Source organism: Scyliorhinus canicula, chromosome 11 (assembly GCF_902713615.1).
Source record: "Scyliorhinus canicula chromosome 11, sScyCan1.1, whole genome shotgun sequence".
Taxonomy (NCBI): domain Eukaryota; kingdom Metazoa; phylum Chordata; class Chondrichthyes; order Carcharhiniformes; family Scyliorhinidae; genus Scyliorhinus; species Scyliorhinus canicula.
This window is the reverse complement of record NC_052156.1, coordinates 99428717-99446638: the sequence shown is the minus strand read 5'-3', so window position 1 is coordinate 99446638 and position 17922 is coordinate 99428717. Positions and strand designations below refer to the sequence as shown.

At 49.7% G+C, this 17922-nt stretch overlaps 1 protein-coding gene and 1 non-coding gene across 2 annotated transcripts in view; one reads left to right on the top strand and one right to left on the bottom strand.

Annotated features, from left to right (window-relative positions):
• Positions 1–17922, top strand: part of LOC119973221 (dynein heavy chain 3, axonemal-like) — a 714697-nt gene that overhangs the window by 136983 nt on the left and 559792 nt on the right. The window lies entirely within an intron of this gene.
• trnad-guc lies at positions 11959–12030 on the bottom strand. The gene has a single exon. It is a non-coding gene; the product is annotated as a tRNA-Asp (tRNA).

The window sequence follows — 17922 nt, the reverse complement described above, 5'->3', positions numbered from 1 at the left end:
CCACAGGGTCAGTAACCAGTCTCTGCCCTCCCACAGGGTCAGTATCCAGTCTCTGCCCTCCCACAGGGTCAGTATCCAGTCTCTGCCCTCCCACAGGGTCAGTAACCAGTCTCTGCCCTCCCACAGGGTCAGTATCCAGTCCCTGCCCTCCCACAGGGTCAGTAACCAGTCTCTGCCCTCCCACAGGGTCAGTATCCAGTCTCTGCCCTCCCACAGGGTCAGTAACCAGTCTCTGCCCTCTCACAGGGTCAGTATCCAGTCTGTGCCCTCCCACAGGGTCAGTATCCAGTCTCTGCCCTCTCACAGGGTCAGTATCCAGTCTCTGCCCTCCCACAGGGTCAGTATCCAGTCTCTGCCCTCCCACAGGGTCAGTATCCAGTCTCTGCCCTCCCACAGGGTCAGTAACCAGTCTCTGCCCTCCCACAGGATCAGTATCCAGTCTCTGCCCTCCCACAGGGCCAGTATCCAGACTCTGCCCTCTCACAGGGTCAGTATCCCAGTATAGCCCTCCCACAGGGTCAGTAACCAGTCTCTGCCCTCCCACAGGGTCAGTATCCAGTCTCTGCCCTCCCACAGGGTCAGTATCCAGTCTCTGTCCTCCCACAGGGCCAGTATCCAGTCTCTGCCCTCTCACAGGGTCAGTATCCAGTCTCTGCCCTCCCACAGGGTCAGTATCCAGTCTCTGCCCTCTCACAGGGTCAGTAACAGTCTCTGCCCTCTCACAGGGTCAGTAACCAGTCCCTGCCCTCCCACAGGGTCAGTAACCAGTCTCTGCCCTCCCACAGGGTCAGTATCCAGTCTCTGCCCTCCCACAGGGTCAGTGTCCAGTCTCTGCCCTCCCACAGGGTCAGTATCCAGTCTCTGCCCTCCCACAGGGTCAGTATCCAGTCTCTGCCCTCCCACAGGGTCAGTATCCAGTCTCTGCCCTCCCACAGGGTCAGTATCCAGTCTCTGCCCTCCCACAGGGTCAGTATCCAGTCTCTGTCCTCCCACAGGGTCAGTATCCAGTCTCTGCCTTCTCACAGGGTCAGTATCCAGTCCCTGCCCTCCCACAGGGTCAGTAACAGTCTCTGCCCTCCCACAGGGTCAGTATCCAGTCTGTGCCCTCTCACAGGGTCAGTATCCAGACTCTACCCTCTCACAATGTCAGTATCCAGTCTCAGCCCTCCCACAGGGTCAGTATCCAGTCTCTGCTCTCCCAGAGGGTCAGTATCCAGTCTCTGCCCTCCCAGAGGGTCAGTAACAGTCTCTGCCCTCCCACAAGGTCAGTAACCAGTCTCTGCCCTCCCACAGGGTCAGTACCCAGTCTCTGCCCTCCCACAGGGTCAGTAACAGTCTCTGCCCTCCCACAGGGTCAGTAACCAGTCTCTGCCCTCTCACAGGGTCAGTATCCAGTCTCTGCCCTCTCACAGGGTCAGTAACCAGTCTCTGCCCTCCCACAGGGTCAGTAACAGTCTCTGTCCTCCCACAGGGCCAGTATCCAGTCTCTGCCCTCAGACCGGGTCAGTATCCAGTCTGTGCCCTCCCACAGGGTCAGTATCCAGTCTCTGCCCTCCCACAGGGTCAGTATCCAGTCTCTGCCCTCCCACAGGGTCAGTATTCAGTCTCTGCCCTCCCACAGGGTCAGTAACCAGTCTCTGCCCTCTCACAGAGTCAGTATCCAGTCTCAGCCCTCCCACAGGGTCAGTATCCAGTCTCTGCCCTCCCACACGGCCAGTAACCAGTCTCTGCCCTCTCACAGGGTCAGTAACAGTCTCTGCCCTCCCACAGGGTCAGTATCCCAGTATAGCCCTCCCACAGGGTCAGTAACAGTCTCTGCCCTCCCACAGGGTCAGTATCCCAGTATAGCCCTCTCACAGGGTCAGTATCCAGTCTCTGCCCTCCCACAGGGTCAGTAACAGTCTCTGCCCTCCCACAGGGTCAGTATCCAGTCTGTGCCCTCCCACAGGGTCAGTATCCCAGTATAGCCCTCTCACAGGGTCAGTATCCAGTCTCTGCCCTCCCACAGGGTCAGTAACAGTCTCTGCCCTCCCACAGGGTCAGTATCCAGTCTGTGCCCTCCCACAGGGTCAGTATCCAGTCTCTGCCCTCCCACAGGGTCAGTAACAGTCTCTGCCCTCCCACAGGGTCAGTATCCAGTCTGTGCCCTCCCACAGGGTCAGTATCCAGTCTCTGCCCTCCCACAAGGTCAGTAACCAGTCTCTGCCCTCTGACAGGGTCAGTATCCAGTCTCTGCCCTCCCACAGGGTCAGTATCCAGTCTCTGCCCTCCCACAGGGTCAGTAACCAGTCTCTGCCCTCTCACAGGGTCAGTAACCAGTCCCTGCCCTCCCACAGGGTCAGTAACCAGTCCCTGCCCTCCCACAGGGTCAGTAACAGTCCCTGCCCTCCCACAGGGTCAGTATCCAGTCTGTGCCCTCCCACAAGGTCAGTAACCAGTGTCTGACCTCTCACAGGGTCAGTATCCAGTCTCTGCCCTCTCACAGGGTCAGTATCCAGTCTCTGCCCTCCCACAGGGTCAGTATCCAGTCTCTGCCCTCTCACAATGTCAGTATCCAGTCTCTGTCCTCTCACAGGGTCAGTATCCAGTCTCAGCCCTCCCACAGGGTCAGTATCCAGTCTCTGCCCTCCCACAGGGTCAGTAACAGTCTCTGCCCTCCCACAGGGTCAGTATCCAGTCTGTGCCCTCCCACAAGGTCAGTAACCAGTCTCTGCCCTCTCACAGGGTCAGTAACCAGTCTCTGCCCTCCCACAGGGTCAGTAACCAGTCCCTGCCCTCCCACAGGGTCAGTAACAGTCTCTGCCCTCCCACAGGGTCAGTATCCAGTCTGTGCCCTCCCACAGGGTCAGTAACAGTCTCTGCCCTCCCACAAGGTCAGTAACCAGTGTCTGACCTCTCACAGGGTCAGTATCCCAGTATAGCCCTCCCACAGGGTCAGTATCCAGTCTCTGCCCTCTCACAGGGTCAGTAACAGTCTCTGCCCTCCCACAGGGTCAGTATCCAGTCTCTGCCCTCCCACAGGGTCAGTAACAGTCTCTGTCCTCTCACAGGGTCAATATCCAGTCTCTACTCTCTTAATAATAATAATTGCTTATGGTCACAAGTAGGCTTCAATGAAGTTACTGAGAAAAGCCCCTAGTCGCCACATTCCGGTGCCTGTTCGGGGAGGCCAGTCAGTTGCGATCTAACCGGCCCCTCACCATTGGCAAAATAAGCCATAGCGTGGCGAAAAAACAATAATCACCACTTAAGGCCAATCTCCATACAATTAACAAGAGCAACCCCCTATCTAACCACCTCATGGAACATAGAACATACAGTGCAGAAGGAAGCCGTTCGGCCCATCGAGTCTGCACTGACCCACTCTAGCCCTCACTTCCACCCTATCCCTGTAACCCAATAACCCGTCCCAACCGTTTTGGTCACTAAGGACAATTTAGCATGACCAATCCACCTAACCTGCATGTCTTTGGACTGTGGGAGGAAACCGGAGAACCCGGAGGAAACCCACGCAGACACGTAGAGAACGTGCAAACTCCACACAGACCAGTGACCCAGCGGGGAATCGAACCTGGAACCCTGGCGCTGTGAAGCCACAGTGCTATCCACTTGTGCTACCGTGCTGCCCTCCTCAGTAACTGGTCACATGGGCGCCGATTAGTGCTCCTTTTTATAAAACTTGAAGCTGGTGGAATGGCTGCTGTGAGGACCCGAAGAGATGAGTAACCATCTTCACTCCCGGGCAATGAGCCCAGGGGCATAGGCCATAAGACCATAAGACATAGAACATAGAACAGTACAGCAGGAGTGGAAGTAAGGCCATTCGGCCCATCGAGTCCACTCCACCATTCAATCATGGTTGATTTCAACTCCATTTACCCGCTCTCTCCCCATAGCCCTTAATTCCTCGAGAAATCAAGAATTTATCAATTTCTGTCTTAAAGACACTCAATGTCCCGGCCTCCACCGCCCTCTGTGGCAATGAATTCCACAGACCTACCACTCTCTGGCTGAAGAAATTTCTCCTCATCTCTGTTCTAAAGTGACTCCCTTTTATTCTAAGGCTGTGCCCCCGCGTCCTAGTCTCCCCTGCTAATGGAAACAACTTCCCTACGTCCATCCTATCCAAGCCATTCATTATCTTGTACGTTTCTATTAGATCTCCCCTCAACCTCCTAAACTCCAATGAATATAATCCCACGATCCTCAGACGTTCATCGTATGTTAGGCCTACCATTCCTGGGATCATCCGTGTGAATCTCCGCTGGACCCGCTCCAGTGCCAGTATGTCCTTCCTGAGGTATGGGGCCCAAAATTGCTCACAGTATTCTAAATGGGGCCTAACTAGTGCTTTATAAAGCCTCAGAAGTACATTCCTGCTTTTATATTCCAAGCCTCTTGAGATAAATGACAACATTACATTTGCTTTCTTAATTACGGACTCAACCTGCAAGTTTACCTTTAGAGAATCCTGGACTAGGACTCCCAAGTCCCTTTGCACTTTAGCATTATGAATTTTGTCACCGTTTAGAAAATAGTCCATGCCTCTATTCTTTTTTCCAAAGTGCAAGACCTCGCACTTGCCCACGTTGAATTTCATCAGCCACTTCTTGGACCATTCTCCTAAACTGTCTAAATCTTTCTGCAGCCTCCCCACCTCCTCAATACTACCTGCCCCTCCACCTATTTTTGTATCATCGGCAAACTTGGCCAGAATGCCCCCAGTCCCGTCATCTAGATCGTTAATATATAAAGAGAACAGCTGTGGCCCCAACACTGAACCCTGCGGGACACCACTTGTCACCGGTTGCCATTCCGAAAAATAACCTTTTATCCCAACTCTCTGCCTTCTGTCTGACAGCCAATCGTCAATCCATGTTAGTACCTTGCCTCGAATACCATGGGCCCTTATTTTACTCAGCAGTCTCCCGTGAGGCACCTTGTCAAAGGCCTTTTGGAAGTCAAGATAGATAACATCCATTGGCTCTCCTTGGTCTAACCTATTTGTTATCTCTTCAAAGAACTCTAACAGGTTTGTCAGGCACGACCTCCCCTTACTAAATCCATGCTGACTTGTCCTAATCCGACCCTGCACTTCCAAGAATTTAGAAATCTCATCCTTAACGATGGATTCTAGAATTTTGCCAACAACCGAGGTTAGGCTAATTGGCCTATAAGTTTCCATCTTTTTTCTTGTTCCCTTCTTGAACAGGGGGGTTACAACAGCGATTTTCCAATCCTCTGGGACTTTCCCTGATTCCAGTGACTTTTGAAAGATCATAACTAACGCCTCCACTATTTCTTCAGCTATCTCCTTTAGAACTCTAGGATGTAGCCCATCTGGGCCCGGAGATTTATCAATTTTCAGACCTTTTAGTTTCTCTAGCACCTTCTCCTTTGTGATGGCAACCATATTCAACTCTGCCCCCTGACTTTCCTGAATTGTTGGGATATTACTCATGTCTTCTACTGTGAAGACTGACGCAAAGTACTTATTAAGTTCCTCAGCTATTTCCTTGTCTCCCATCACTAGATTACCAGTGTCATTTTGGAGCGGCCCAATGTCTACTTTTGCCTCCCGTTTGTTTTTAATGTATTTAAAGAAACTTTTACTATCATTCCTAATGTTACTGGCTAGCCTACCTTCATATTTGATCCTCTCCTTCCTTATTTCTCTCTTTGTTATCCTCTGTTTGTTTTTGTAGCCTTCCCAATCTTCTGACTTCCCACTACTCTTTGCCACATTATAGGCTCTCTCTTTTGCCTTGATGCATTCCCTGACTTCCTTTGTCAGCCATGGCTGCCTAATCCTCCCTCTGATAACCTTTCTTTTCTTTGGGATGAACCTCTGCACTGTGTCCTCAATTACTCCCAGAAACTCCTGCCATTGCTGTTCTACTGTCTTTCCCACTAGGCTCTGCTTCCAGTCGATTTTCGTCAGTTCCTCCCTCATGCGCCTGTAATTACCTTTATTTAACTGTAAAACCTTTACATCTGATTCTACCTTCTTTCTTTCAAATTGCAGACTGAATTCTACCATATTATGATCACTGCTTCCTAAGTGTTCCCTTACTTTAAGATCTTTTATCAATTCTGGCGCATTACATAACACTAAGTCCAGAATAGCCTGTTCCCTCGTGGGCTCCATCACAAGCTGTTCCAAAAAGCCATCCTGTAAACATTCAATGAATTCCCTTTCTTTGGGTCCACTGGCAACATTATTTACCCAGTCCACCTGCATATTGAAGTCCCCCATGATCACTGTGACCTTGCCTTTCTGACATGCCCTTTCTATTTCGTGGTGCATTTTGTGCCCCTGGTCCTGACCACTGTCAGGAGGCCTGTACATAACTCCCATTATGGTTTTTTTGCCTTTGTGGTTCCTCAACTCTACCCACACAGACTCCACATCGTCTGACCCTATGTCGTTTAGTGCTATTGATTTAATTTCATTTCTAATTAACAAGGCAACCCCGCCTCCTCTACCCACCTCTCTGTCTTTTCGATAGGTTGTAAATCCCTGGATGTTTAACTGCCAGTCCTGAACCCCCTGCAACCACGTCTCTGTGATGCCTACCACATCATACCTGCCAGTCACAATCTGGGCCACAAGCTCATCTATCTTGTTCCGTACACTGCGGGCATTTAAATATAGCACCTTTAATTCCCTATTGACTGTCCCTTTTTGTTTTCTTAGTGTGGTGGACCTTGGTTTACTGAGCCTTTCCATACACTGTGTCATATTTTGTTAGATGGGGACTATCGTAACCTCTCCTGAGCTCTGTCTTTTCGTGATTTTTTGTAATCCTAAGCAGCTACGCTTCCCACTGATCCCTTCACCTCTTGGTTCCCTGACTTTCCCTTCCCCCCCAATCTCTAGTTTAGAGTGTTGCTGTTCCAGTGCACGGAAAGGGATGGGGGAGCCCCCTGAGGGGCAGCCTTGGTCAGGTGGGCCACCTGATGCACGATCAATTGTACAAAGACTCAGATTGAGTACAACAAAGGTTGTGTGGCCGGGACTGCTCGAGCGTCATCGAGGTGAGCTGCGGTTGATCGTCACTGGTGTCAGAAGACGGAGAGCGTGGGGGGGCCCCGTTCGTGGAATGTCGTCGGTGTCCATGCCCCTTGGGGAAGACAGAAAGGTGACGACTGAAGATCCTGTGGGGGCCCATGGGCCGCATGTTGCTGGAGTTGAACAAGATGGCGGCACCCATGGGCTGCACGTGGACTGAGTGGGGGGAGATGGCGGCTGTGGCCCTGGGGAGTGAAGATGGCGGTGCCCACTGGCTGCGCGTGGGTGGCCCTTTGCGGGGTCCACAAGGGATAGGAGGGATGGGCCGCATGGCTGGAGGGGTAGCCTGAGCGTTACGTGAGGCGACCGTCATGGAGGGCGCAAGCCTGTTAGTCTCCTCTCGGTCGAGCGTGGCCCCTTCTCGCAGTCTTTGGCGTATGAGGTCTGACCCAATCCCCGTTACAAAAGCATCGCATGAGGAGATTAGAAAGTTTGGTGGCCATGACGGCCTGACAGTCACAGTCCCAGACGAGTGGGATTAGGGCCCGCCAGAAGTCTTCAATGGACTCACCAGGGAATTGGGAGCGAGTGGCGAGTATGTGCCTGGTGAAGAGTGAGTTAGCTTTCTGCACATAGTTCTCTTTGAGGAGCGCCATGGCGTCCGCGTAAGTCCGGGTGTCCTGGATCAGCGGAAACACGCTGGGGCTCAACCTTGAGTACAGGATCTGTATCTTCTGAGCCTCCGTCGGTGGGATGGTCGCTGAGTTTATATAGGCCTCGAAGCAAGCTAGCCAGTGATTAAAGTCTCTTCTGGCGTCGGTCGATTGCGGGTCCAGCTGCAGGCGATCTGGTTTGATTTGGAGGTCCATCTTGTAGAAAATCTTACTGCAATAAATTGATGCACAATCAATTATGCAAAGACTCAGATTGGGTACAACTGTGGCTTTATTGCAGTAAGATGCGTGGCCTCCTGCAGCAGCTGGTGAAATAGCTGCTGAATAGAGGACACACATATTTATACTCCTCTTCCTGGGCGGAGCCAGCAGGCAGGGGCTACTGGCGAACCTGTAGTACAGGTCCTACCTTACATCACCTAATATAGGTGTAACAGTGGTTTACCACACCGCCCATTACCTCGGCTGGGGGGTGGAGATGGGTGTCTCAGCACTCACGGGTCCACCATGCCACACACTGGACCGTTTGTTCCTGTTCCTGGAGCAACCCCAGCCCATCACGATCACCCATAACTCCCACTGACCATGGCGGCCTCTGGCCACGTGGCTGAAGGCTACTGCTAATAGGGAATTGGCAATCAAAGTAAAGTGAGCTCTTCACAGCTCCTAAATGGATTGCCGTGGGTAGGCGCGTTGTGTCGCAGGTGGGAGTTATTGCCGAGCATCCCAATCAGACCATGAAACCTGGACACTGCAGGAAGCAACACCACAGACGCAGCAGCAAACATCCGAACACCCAGGGGCTGGGCCCCAGTACCAGGGACATTTCAATGACCAGAAGTTGGGCCTGTGAACTGGAGAGGAGACCAGCACCCGGTCCAAATAACGTTACATGCGGGTGTCGAGGGTACAGGGTGTGGGGCCCAGTGAGCAGGAGCCTTCACTGAGGCCGGGGGTGCGTGAGCAGGACGGATTGGATGGCAGGGGATGTGGGGGAAGGGGGGATGGGGGGAGCAATAGTGGAATGGGGAGTGGGGAAGCAATGAAGGAATGTAGGTTGCCAGGGTGGAGACACCGTTGGTTGTCAGTCTCTCACCCTCTCTAATTGCTTACAGGTATTACATGCTTTGGATTATATCTTGGGCCCCGCAGAGATTTCCCTTGCGGTGCTGATGGCAGGCCAGCTGGCCAGACACTGGAGAAGGCAGCAGGCTCGAGGTGGCAGTCCATATGCAGGACCCTGCCCCACATCCTGAGGAGACAGCCACTCATCAAGCCAGGGAGGGAACCAAAGTGGGAAGCCGGCGATGTCCCAAGGTGTACAGGCGTCGCTGGCCTTTCGAACAGATGACGGACACCATGTGCCACAGGATGTTCCACCTCCACAAGGAGATGGTGCGGCACCACATGGAAGAGGATACCTGTTCCCGCAGCCCAGAACTTCTACGTCAGGATCATTCCATGGCTCGAGCGAGGACTTGTGCAACATCTCACAAGCCACAGCCCACAAGTGCAACCGTGACGTTTTTAAAAAATTTGTTCATGGGATGTGGGTGTCGCTGGCTGGGCCAGCCTTTATTGCCCATCCCCGAGGGCATTTAAGAGTCAACCACATTGCCGTGGGTCTGGAGTCACATGTAGGCCAGACCAGATAAGGACGGCAGATTTCCTTCCTTAAAGGACATGAGTGAACAGATGGCTTTTTAAAAACAGTCGACAATGGTTTCACGGTCACCCTTTCGACTTTTAATTCCAGATATTTTTATTGAATTCAAATTTCACCATCTGCCATGGCAGGATTGAATTCCAGGTCCCCAGAGCATTACTCCAGATCTTTGGATTACTAGTCCAGCGACAATATTACTGCGCCACTACCTCCCCAAGGTCATAGATGCCTGTTTGCCAGGGCAGTGAACAATATAAACTTTGATATGGACCAGGCCCAACAAGATGGCCGGGCAGCAGGATTCTCTGCCATCGCTTGGATGCCCCAGGTCCAGGGGCTAATAGATGGCATGAATGTCGCCTTGCACTCACCCGGCCATCTGGGAGTGCCCTACGTCAACAAGAAGGGGTTTCACTCCCTGAACGTCCAGCTCTTGTGCAACCACCACATGAAGATAATGCATATGTGTGCACAACAGCGACATCCTGGGGTAGTCGGATATCCCCAGCCTCTCTGAGGACCACCCCAGGATGGCTCTTGGGGATAAGGAATACCCGCTGAGGACCTGACTAATGACGCCAGTATGGAGGCGGGTGACTGATGCGGAGACTCGATACAATGAGGCACATGCAGCCACCTGGGCTGTCATTGAGTGGTGCATTGGACTCCTCAAGATACGTGTCCCAGAGGGTCGCCCTGATTTTGGTCTGCTGTGTCCTCCACAACCTGGCACAATTACGGGCCGATGTGCTGGAGGCAGAGGAAGACGAGGTCAAGGAGGGCCAGACCAGGAGGGGCAGACAGACAAATCCAGGGAGGACCCACAGGATCAGCTGGTGAATGGCGTATAGGCAGCAGCAGCAAGTTTCCAGCAAGCCTGGAGGGTCAGAGAGGATGTTGTCGAGGCCCTCAGCCATGGCCGTCACCGACTAAGCTATGCTTAGGATACTTCCATTCATGCTGCCCACGTTGTGCACTTGGCTCTCTACTGTGGTCGCCTCCCTCACAGTTATGGCCTTGGTGCCACACATTGCTGGCACCATCTCCTGTGGCTGTAGCATCTGGGACTCCTCCTCCAATCTGCTATGGAACTGTTGGCGTATCGCTGACAGCCCCCTCAATCTCTCGGCCGCAAACTATCATCTACATCAGCTTCGGGTTAAATTGTTCCAGAGGCTCAGCAACTGACTGGGACCCAGCTGGATCCTGGGACTCAGCAGACCTCACCTGGGGGTTCCTGCCTCGAGCTCATGTGCATCAACAACAGAATGTGCCCCAGATGCCTGTCCACTAATGTCGCCCATCGAGGTGTGTTGAGTGGCATGGGCGGCACTGCTGGACATGGGTGGGCTGGGGCATGGAATGGGTGCCAGGCACATTATTGGGGTGAGGGGGCAATTCAGTGCCAACCCACCCGTGCAGCCCAATGGAGGTTGTTGATTTTATTATGGCACTGAGCTCCGGTCCTTCCGGTCACACACACCGAGTTGACGGCTGCTGCCACTTCCTCCCCGGTGGCACTGGCTGCTCTGTGGCTGGCCCTCCGAGACCCTCGGAGGAACAAGGCATCCCGTCTGGCCTCTCTCGTGTCCAACAATCTGCCCCAGTCGGCATCCTCGAATCGTGGAGCTGGTCTCCTTGGTGGCATGGCTGAGCTGTGTGGGGTTGGCTGTGCAGGAACGGTTTAAGCGCAGCTCTCCCTTGTTAGCAGGGCTGGCCGAGTGCGATCCTGGTGAAACAGCCGGCGGGATCATCATTTGTGGCATGAAGTCCATGGGGTCTCGTTAAGTGGACCAATTAACGTTTTATACTGGTGACGGCCTCGCCGGTCTGAGCTCACAGCAGTTCTTGATCTAACCAAGTTATCTCTAATCATATCACTAATTAACTCATGCATTTGTGAATGCTTGACACATTCAGATAAAGAATCTTTAATGTTGTTTTTTTAGTCAATTATTTTCCATGAATCTTATTTGTGCAATGCCAAAATATTTGCTCCTTCCTTTCCAACAATTCTTAGCCACATCACTACTTTGTTCCATCTTTTACGGAATTTACAGGGCAGAAGGAGGCCATTCGGCCCATCGAGTCTGCACCGGCTCTTGGAAAGAACACCCTACCCAAGGTCAACACCTCCACCCTATCCCCATAACCCCACCCAACACTAAGGGCAATTTATCATGGCCAATCCACCTAACCTGCACATCTTTGGACTGTGGAAGGAAACCGGAGCACCCGGAGGAAACCCACGCCCGCACAGGGAGAATGAGCAGACTCCACACAGACAGTGACCCAAGCCAGAATCGAACCTGGGATCCTGGAGCTGTGAAGCAATTGTGTTATCCACAATGCTACCGTGCTGCCCCATAAATTTAGAGTACACAATTCATTTTTTCCAATTAAGGGGCAATTTAGCGTGGCCAATCCACCTAACCTGCACATCTTTCATTGCGGAGGTGAAACCCACGCAGACACGGAGAGAATGTGCAAACGCCACACGGACAGTGACCCAGAGCCAGGATCGAACCTGGGATCTCGGCGCCGTGAGGCAGCAGGGCCACCATGCTGCTCTCAGGATTCTCGTCCTTTTTCTGCAGATGTACAAACTCCCCATCGGGGAATTGAACCCCGGTCTCCCACGTGACAGGCGGGGATACTAACCACTATACTAACGAGGAACTGGGCAACCAATGTTCCGGCACCAGGGGTTTATATGATGACCTGGGCAAATGTGTTCCATTAGAATAAAAGGGGCCATGCTCATATATATGTAGACCCTGAGGCTCATCCCAGATATTTTAGTGCGTGGCCTATTCCCTAGGCATTGCTCGCTAATGTTGACACGGAACCACAGCACCTGAGGATCTGGGAATCATATGCCCAGTACAGTTTGCGGAGTGGGCCACACCTGTGGTGCCGGCAATTAAGCCGACAAATTTGTCCGATTCTTCAACGATTACAAGTTCATTGTAAACAGAACCTCATGCATGGACCAGTACCCAATCCCCAGAAGGGAAGATTTGTACGCAAAACTGGCTGGTCATTGTTCCTTTACGAAGCTCAACCTGAGCCACACCTATTTACAGGTGGGGCTGCACATGTATCCAGGAATTTGCGACTATAAACACCCATAGAGGGGAGTTTGACTCCACCCGTCTCCCATTTGGGATCTCACCTGCCCTGTCCATTCTCCAGCATGTGGTGGAGAATATTCTTAAGGGTCTGCCAAAGGTGGTTGTTTACTTGAATGACATGTTCATCACAAGCGTCACCAAAATACGGATGGTGATGGCTAGCACGAGGGGCCATAGCTTTAATTGAGGGGAGATAGATATAGGACAGATGTCAGAGGTAGGTTCTTTACTCAGAGAGTAGTAAGGGCGTGGAATGCCCTGCCTGCAACAGTAGTGGACTCGCCAACATTAAGGGCATTTAAATGATCATTGGATAAACATGGATGATAAGGGAATAGTGTAGATGGGCTTTAGAGTGGTTTCACAGGTCGGCGCAACATCGAGGGCCGAAGGGCCTGTACTGCGCTGTAATGTTCTATGTAGGGCAGTAGTTTCAATCAGGATCACAGACTATACCTGCAACTTTGGAGACAGGGCACTTTGGCCCCCTGGAATCATGCTTGAGAGAACGGGGCTGGTCTCCTGTAAAGTTAAAATTCAAGGAAGAGTCCAATGGAAACATGTGGACCACCTCAAGAAGCGGAAGCCCGCGCTACACACCAAACTGATGATATTAACGCCTCCTCCTTGTTGAGAACCACCCTTCAGCCAGGGAACCCAACCATCAAAATCCCAGTGCCTGGACCAGCAGGACGAAGATGACTTTGGCTGGGATATGGACACAGTTGCATCTGTGCAGGTGGACAATGTCGTGTCCAGGACCGGGCTTTCAGCGATAACCCACTGGATATCAGCCAGAAAAAGGCAGTCAATGAACTGATATACACCGCCTGACCCAAACCCACCTCAGGCAGAAGCTCAGCTTCAGGCAAAGCGGTGCGGGAGGCCTCAGTTGATGACGGCAGAGGGGGGACCTTTGGACTTTGAGGTGGGTGGGGAGGGGTATCATAACCCCCACGAGAAAAGCATTATCGATCTTCCCATGGGGCTGTGGAGTATGAGCTTCTCAGGTAGGGGAGGCCATCCAGCTGGGGCTCATCAGAACTGACTATAAAAGAGAGCCCAAGAAGGTCACAGGCAATTGGTTGTCCCAACGTGGACTGGGATTGTGAATAGTTACTGCCCTGGGCAGATTATTGTAAGTGGGCAAAATAAATCTTTGTTTCCTACTACTGGCTTTCTCTGTCATTATACTATCTAAATCTGCCACTATATTCCAATTATGCAACCCAGTACAGTTCAAGCTAGGGCAGCACGGTAGCATGGTGGTTAGCATAAATGCTTCACAGCTCCAGGGTCCCAGGTTCAATTCCCGGCTGGGTCACTGTCTGTGTGGAGTCTGCACGTCCTCCCCGTGTGTGCGTGGGTTTCCTCCGGGTGCTCCGGTTTCCTCCCACAGTCCAAAGATGTGCGGGTTAGGTGGATTGGCCATGCTAAATTGCCCGTAGTGTCCTAAAAAGTAAGGTTAAGGGGTGGGGGGTTGTTGGGTTACGGGTATAGGGTGGATACGTGGGTTTGAGTAGGGTGATCATGGCTCGGCACAACATCGAGGGCCGAAGGGCCTGTTCTGTGCTGTACTGTTCTATGTTCTAAATGGCATTCATCAATAAAGTTGACAATCAGAGTTACTTGCTTAATCTGTGCTGACCTTTGGAGAGAGACCTTTTCAGGAACAACCTGAAAATCCTTCTGTCTTATCAGACTCAAATCCAATGAAAAACTACTGTTCAACTTAAAATCTTCTAGCAGACGGCAAAATTACAAACAGACCGGGCTCCTTCCATTAATTACATCATCGGTAGCTCACTATTATCTCAAGTTGTCCCATGACCTGTAGGCTAGGACTAAAAACCTCTCCCTCATTAATTATCTACACCCCAAGGAATCATCTGCAATCAAAACAATGTTCTATTAGCCAAGTAAATACGTCAAATCAATAATTCCCTCATTTTTACGACACCTTGATTCCAGCTTTAGTAGACATACTGGTTGTATGTATTTAAACCGAGGGTTTTAATAACATTACTGCCACAATATAGTATATAACAATTTCCTACATTTATCACACTCTCCTGACACTGACCATTGATTGGCCAAGTTGAAAGTACCACTTAATTTAAAGAACATGACTGTCTCCCAGAACAAAATGCCCAGGTAACTTCCCTTCACAAGGTCTGCAGCTCAGGCTCTAGCTGATGTTTCTTAAGGTGCAGACACTTCCTGTAAATATGGTGGGCCCAGATCGGCAAAAACTCCCTCATATGGTCATAACAGCACAGCACCAACCCTGCCAGCTTGGTCTCATTTTATTTATTTTGTTAGTTAACTAGTTACTAATTCCAGTAAAGGAAAGTGAAGACAGCTTACAGTGACGGAGTTCAGAGACTAAGAAGAAGGCTATTCTGGGGGCCTATAAATGAAAAACAAAGCATCCCATTTCACTGCTAAATTATGCATCTGAATTTCACAACCTGCAGGTGTCTTTTTGCAGAAAGTGGGTGAAGATGCTTTTCCTCTCTTCATGCCCAATCTCCTTTGAACATCTGCTGTTCTTTCACTGAGCTCCACTTGCCCTTTAAAATCTACGGCATGAAAACCCCCCATCTCAAAGTGAGTGAGATTCCTGCTGTGTGGATGACAGTTCTGATGAATACGTAATGAGTCAAATACAGAGCAAACTCTCAGTTGCCCCTGTAGATTTTTAGATGTGGTGATTTATTATTGGAACTTCAGTCTGCTCTTTGTTCAAATGGAGAGTTAGGCCTCTACCTAAGCTTATGATTAAAGATTCAATAACCCCTCATCTTAAAATCCTGCGTTAGGGCAGAAACTGTTTATAGAATTGACCGACTGGGATAATGAGCAGAGGAGGATGCAAAGGCAAAGCTACTTTTTGAGAGGCAGAATAATCCAATCTTCTTTATTCACAGGTTTTTCAGTCAGATTTATTTTATTCCAGTAGAATAAGAAGGATTCTCAGATGGGCGGCACGGTGGTACAGTGGTTTACACTGCTGGCTCATGGCGCTGAGGACTTGGGTTCAATCCCGGCCGCAGGTCACTGTCTCTGTGGAGTTTTCACGTTCTCACCGTGTCCACGTGGGTATCTTCAAGGATCTGAAGGTTGCTTCTGGGAGGAAGATGATGGAATCCAAATTAACTAACCAAGTGTTACGGTTTATTTTGTTCAGAGGAACATCATAGGAATGTGCAAGTTCACTCAATCATCTTGATATACACAAAGGAAAGAATGTAGCTGGAAACTCATTTAGAACATTAAGAATAGAAGAGCAGGAAAGGAAAAGGGATAAAACCTAAGATGCACCAATAGACAAGGTCAGGGTGAGATGTTACAAAGAAAACACAAAGACAACATTGAAGGCTGTTTGAATGCATGTAACATTCATAACAGAGTAAATGAATCAACAGGGCACAGTGAAGTAATTAAATATGATCTGATAGATATTACAGAGAACCAGCAGCAGGATGACAAGTATTGGGTCCTGAATATTGAGGGATATATGACATTCAAGAAGAATAGGAAGCTAGGTAAAGGTGAAGGAGTAGCACTGCTACTCAAGGATGGGGTTGATGCAATAGTTAGAGATGACCTTGATTCAGGAGATCAGGATGTAGAATTGGTTTAGGTGAAGATGAGGAATAGGAGGAGAAATAAATCATGAATGGGAGTGGTCTACAGGCCCCCTTATGGTAACCACAATGTAGGACAAAGTACACAAGAAGAAATTTTTGGTGAGTGTTAAAGGGACAGCAATAATCATGGGTGATTTTAATCTACATATAAACTGGAAAAATCAGATTGGCAGAAATAGCCTGGATGGAGATATCATAGAATTCTTTCAAGACTGTTTTTTAGAGCAGCACATTCTGGTACCAACAAGAGAGCAGATTATATAAGACTTGGTAGTGTGTAATGCGACAAGATTAATTAATGGCCTCAATATGAAGACACCCCTAGATAGCAAGAACCACAATATGATTGAATTTTCCATCAGTCACAGGCTAAAGGTAGGGGTAGACCATTTAGTACAGAGATGAGGAGAAAAGCATAAAGGGCCGAATGGCCTCCTCCTGCTCCTATTTTCTATTTCTCAATGTTTCTATGTTTGAAAGGGAGAAGAGTGGTCTAAATTTGGTATTTCAAACTTAAATAAGGGCAACCATGTGGGTATGAAAGCTGAGCTAGCTGAATTGAACTGTGACACTAGACTAATACTGTAGATAGATCAATAGAGAAGCAACGGCCGACATTTAAAGGGATATTTCAGAATATCTTGAATATATTCCGGCTACAAAGAAAACTTCAAAGAGGAGGGCCCACCATCTGTGGTTAACTAAAGTTAAAGAAAGCCTCAAACTTAGGAAAAAGCATATAACTGAGCAAAGATGAGTTGAAGGTCAGATGATTGGTCAGAAGAATGGCAGAGAATGACTAAAAGGTTAATCAGGTGAAGGAAATTAGAGAGTATGAGAGGAAGCTAGCTAGAAATATAAAAACTGAAAGCAAGAGTTTCTACAGGTATTTAAACAGGAAAAGAGTAAGTACAGTGAGTGTTTGTCCTCTGGAGAGTGAGACTGGGGAGCTAATAATAGTTAATAAGGAAATGGTGGGTGAAATGATAAAATATTTTGTTTCTGTCTTCACTATAAAGGGTACAAAAACATTCCAGTAAAAGCTGTAAATCAGGAGGTGGAAAGGAGAGGGGAATTTGGTGAAATTAGAATCACTAGGGAAGCATTACTGAGTAAACTGATGGAGCTGCGGCTGCCAATTCTACAGGTCCAGATGGAATTCATCCTCTGGGCGTAAAAGAAGTGGCTAATGTGGTAATGGATGTTAGAACAAAGAACAAAAAAATTACAGCACAGGAACAGGCCTTTCGGCCCTCCCAGCCTACGCCAGATCCTTTATCTAAACCTGTTGCCTATTTTCCAAGGTTCTACTTCCCTCTGTTCCCCGCCCGTTCATATATCTGTCCAGATGCATCTTAAATGATGCTATCCAAGATTCTGGAACGGTTCCATCAGACTGGAAATGATAAATATAACCCCTCTATTCAAGAAGAGAGGGAGGTAGGAAACAGGAAACTATAAGCCAGTTGGCTTGACATCTTTCATGGGGAAGGTGTTACAATTAAATAATTTATTGTTGGGCATTTAGAAAACCTCGAGCTAATTGGGAATAATCAGCTTAGTTTTGTGACAGGGAAATCATGTTTGATCAATTTATTCAAGTTTTTTCAAAGGTGACACAGGGTGGCACAGTGATTAGCACTGCTGCCTCACAACTTCAGGGAACTGGCTTCAATTCTGGCCTTGTATGACTGTCTGTGTGGAGTTTGCACCTTTTTCCCATGTCTGCGTGGGTTTCCTCCGGGTGCTCCAGTTTCCTCCCACAATCCAAAAATGTGCAGGG